Source organism: Arachis ipaensis, chromosome B05 (assembly GCF_000816755.2).
Source record: "Arachis ipaensis cultivar K30076 chromosome B05, Araip1.1, whole genome shotgun sequence".
Classification (NCBI taxonomy): Eukaryota; Viridiplantae; Streptophyta; class Magnoliopsida; order Fabales; family Fabaceae; genus Arachis; species Arachis ipaensis.
Genome location: NC_029789.2, coordinates 145,956,747 through 145,961,709, shown reverse-complemented (window position 1 = coordinate 145,961,709; position 4,963 = coordinate 145,956,747). Strand labels below are relative to the sequence as shown.

General features: G+C 28.3%; 1 pseudogene; it reads left to right on the top strand.

The window, feature by feature from the left end:
- The window catches only part of LOC107642210, a 4,539-nt pseudogene extending 870 nt beyond the window's left edge, over positions 1 to 3,669 (top strand).

Here is a 4,963-nt window from a genome sequence, read left to right as displayed (position 1 = left end):
TAAATTTTTGGCCTCTCTTATACCAAAATTTTGGATCGTCCTTATATGTAATCTAATCTTTAATCGATATCAATTATTTTGCATATTTAAAATTATCGGTTTTTTAAAATTTGTGTTTAAAATAGTAATTTATTCTTTTAAAATCATGAAACTTTTAGAATAGAATGAGAAATAGTTTCATTTCTTTTTATGATATTCATTTCCAACATATTAAAAATGTAAAAATATTTTATATAAATATCTATTTATATATATTGGTAAATCGACACAATATACTTAAATTAATTAAAAAAAAAGGTAAAAACTTAAATGCAATTAATTTAATATGAAATTGATAGTTGAGAACTATTAAATAATAATTTAGTCAAACTTATTAAAATATTTAGCAATTCTCAACTATTAATTTCATATGAATTATACCTAAATTTTCATCTATCTAAAACCAATGAAAGGTATCAGAGAATAGAGAGCAGAGCTCAGAATTGAGATTTGCGTCTGAGTTGTATTGTTGTGTTTTCTAGAATGAATGATAACGGAGTACATGATAGAGTACATAATAGAGTATATAGGATAGATATACACAGTTGCGAGTGTAACAGCTCAACATTCTAGATCAGATTAGAGTATAATAACTAACTAAAAGATTAGAGTAATTTTTACACAATTCTACATACTTTCTTCAATTAAGTTAAACATTATTCTGTTATTCATGGGTTACTAATGATGATGAAATTAAACCTTGGTTATCAGTCTGGAGGTCCATCTTGGGAAGTTCTAAAAGGAAGAAAAGATGGAAGAATTTCAAAGGCATCAGACACAACAAACCTACCAGCACCAACCTTGAATGTTACGCAACTCATTCAGAGTTTCGCAAAGAGAGGCTTATCAATCAAAGATTTGGTAACCCTATCCGGTGGCCACACTCTTGGATTCTCACACTGTTCTTCTTTCCAATCTCGCTTACACAACTTCAGTTTCTTGCACGATATTGATCCAACTTTGAAGGCTCACGATTCGGTGGTCTGAATAACATCGTCATTAATAACTTGGTCATCCTGTAGAAAACAAGAAAAAATTAAAGTTTAAATTACTCGTAATACGTTATACTAGATATTAAATACCCATTAAGGATTACCTTTGCACTAGGAATTGTAGTTCCAAGTTGATCACCAAAATCAACTTTGATAAAATCACAGTCCAGTGACATATTCTGTGTGTTGGTAGCATCATTTGAGACCCCCACTATATCTTCGTTAGAAGGAATATCCATGATTATTATCAACGGAAGAATATATTAGGAGTAGATTTGGTTGAAAGGCAAATAGTTAAAATAATTTGTCAACATATACAAAATTAGTCGGATTGAACATATATATATACCCAAAAAAATAACAAAATTTGAATTCTATCTTTTAAAAAATTTGCGAAACAGCCGAATAATCTTAAAACTGTCTTTATTAATAATTATATTATAATATTACAATTAATATTTAATAAATAATACATAATTATAATAATTTAGAAAAATAAAATAAAGTCCAATAATTTATCTTCCGACTGCACACATGTGTAGAATAATTTTTAAGAAGGAGTCATGTATAGTAAATACTGTCGATGATTGTAAAATTGTATACTAACATTGATATAATATTATTTCATGTATATGTTTTGCAGGCATCAAAGAAAATTGTTGAGTTATTTTTTAGTAGATTTAAATTATTTATTGTTTATTACAGAATTTTGTGCATTAGAATTCTCTAATAATTTATTATTTATTTTGAGCTAATTTTGATATGTTCTTACTTGACAGTAAAACAACATATAAAAATTTATTGGTAGATCTAAGTATTATTAAGTTATTTATAGTCACATTGAGTATATATGTTTGATTTATTGAAGAAAGTAGATTACTAAAACCAATTAATAACTATTTTAGAGTTAATATATTTAACACTAGCTTAAGAAAAAACAAATAATACATAACATGTTATATTTTTATTAATTAAATTATTATAATTTAAATTAATCTTAACAAAATCATTTAAAATTATAATTTTAATTTTATTACGTACATGACACGAATTAATACACTTATTTGTACTATTGATGAGTGATCCATTGAATTTTTATTGGTCAATACTCACATACACATGCATAGAATACAGAAAGTAAGCATATTTTATGCTAAAATTATATTTTATTCAAACAAAAATACATATTAAAAATGTAAAAATATTTTATATAAATATCTATTTATATATATTGGTAAATCGACACAATATACTTAAATTAATTCAAAAAAAAAGGTAGAAACTTAAATGTAATTAATTTAATGTGAAGTTGATAGTTGAGAACTATTAAATAATAATTTAGTCAAACTTATTAAAATATTTAGCAATTCTCAACTATTAATTTCATATGAATTATACCTAAATTTTCATCTATCTAAAACCAATTAAAGGTATCAGAGAATAGAGCAGAGCTCAGAATTGAGATTTGCGTCTGAGTTGTATTGTTAGTGTTTTCTAGAATGAATGATATCGGAGTACATGATAGAGTATATAAGATACATATACACAGTTGCGACTTGCGCGTGTAACAGCTCAACATTCTAAACTAGATTAGAGTATAATAACTAACTAAAAGATTAGAGTAATTTTTACACACTTCTACATACTTCCTTCAACTAAGTTAAACATTATTATGTTATTCATGGGTTGCTAATGATGATGAAATTAAACCTTGGTGCGTGATCAGTCTGGAGGTCCATCTTGAAAAATTCTAAAAGGAAGAAAAGATGGAAGAATTTCAAAGGTATCAGACACAATAAACCTGCCAACTCCAACCTTGAATGTTACGCAACTCATTCAGAGCTTCGCAAAGAGAGGCTTATCAATCAAAGATTTGGTAACCCTATCCGGTGGCCACACTCTTGGATTCTCACACTGTTCTTCTTTCCAATCTCGCTTACACAACTTCAGTTTCTTGCACGATATTGATCCAACTTTGAACACCAACTTTGCCTTAGGACTCAAAAACAAGTGCCCTAACCCTAATACTACAAGCCCTGATGCTGGAGAGTTTTTGGATTCAACTACTTCGGTGTTTGATAATGACTATTACACACAGAGTTTGGGAGGAAATGGCTTATTTTCGTCGGATCAATCGCTTGCTGGCGACTCCAGGATTAGATGGATCGTCGAAGCGTTTGCGATCCGAGCGTGTTCTTTGAGGAGTTTGTGGATTCCATGTTGAAACTTGGAAATGTAGGGGTGTTGGAGAATGGAGAATGGAGAAGTGAGACTTAATTGCAAGATTGTGAATTTATGAGAAATTAATAATAAATTCAGGTGCAGTTAACTTAATAAAAAGTTGAGAGTTGAGAATCGTTAAATAATTTGATAGATTTGACTAAATTACCATTTAACGACTTTCAACCATCAATTTCATATGAAATTAACTGTATTTGAGTTTTTAGCATAAAATAAAGGATAATAATTTATCATGATGAGTAAGAAGATAAATCGGTATGTTGTTAATTTCTTGCAAAATTGTTGTCATAATGATGTGTGTGTTTTGTTACTACTTGATCAAGTTTCAATAAAAATTCACAATACAATATGACCTCATCATTTAATTTAGATGGGAAACAAGAATTTATATATTTTGAAATTTAATTTCTCAATATTTGATTATTTTTTATACGTGATTGTGAGTTGTGTTATTTGAATAATTTGTACTATTAATGAGTGATCCATGATATTTTTATTGGTCAATACTCGCATACACATACATAGAATACAGAAAATAAGCATATTTTAGGTTAGAATTATATTTTATTCAAACAAAAACTGGTAAGACCCACATAATTTATCATTTTCTCTCACCTTTTATGTATTCTCTCTATATTTTATTATGTATAAGAGTAGGAAACATTTTTATTTGGAGTAGAAATATTTGCATTTTCTTTAATATTTTTTTATGTAAAAGAACTTCTTTTTTTTCATTCTCTCACTTACCTTTTATCTTATCAATGACAATTATTTTCCAATTATTGTTCGAGTCAGTGGTGATCTTGCTTGTTCTTGATTGGATCTGCATTGCTCTGTCCTGTCTTGTGTATGTTTGGGCTATCCCCTTTTAAGTTGTGCTTTGGTTTCAAAGCCCAAGCCCAAAAAATATATGCTCAGGAGAAAAAAACAGTGAAAAGACCAAATAATAATGTGTGACAAAAAAAAAAAGTAGATAGTGTAAATAAGATAAAATATGTTTTTTCCCCTTAATATTTTTAAAATTTTTAAACTCACTTCCAACATTTAATTTGATACAACTTTATTATAAGCGTTTAAAATAAGTTTTGTTCCTATCTTTCCTGTTAATTTTTTACCGTCAACTATTAATTTTATTATTACAATTTGAAAGAAGTTTCAATTTTACTCCTTCTATGAGTTCTATCCAAATCCAAAATTATATTCTAATTTTGCCGTCATCTTCTCCAATATTAACTCTTTTTTTTTCTTTCATCTCCTCCGACCTAATTTCTCCATTACCACCACCAAATTCTTCCTCCGCCGCCACAAACGGCCTTACCACTGCCACTCACTTAGATTGCGCATACAAACAATAGTAATAACTAATAAAGGACCTAATTAGGCAAGTAATAATTCTTTCATATTCATAAAAATAAAAAATAAACTTCAGGAAGCCATCAACATATATACGTACTATAATATATAAAAAGAACATACCCAGTTAGAGAAATGGTACCAAAGCAAGAGTAGATACTGAAGGGGTGGTTGAAATAGGAAATTTTGATGTGGTAGCACGTAGCAGTGTTTGTGATGATGGGAGAAAAAAAGAGTGATAGTGGTTTGGTTTTGTTGACCGTGGTTATATAAAAGTTAGACAAGGGAGAAATAAGGAGAAAAAGAGACGAGAAAAAAAAAAATTTAGGCTATAAGTA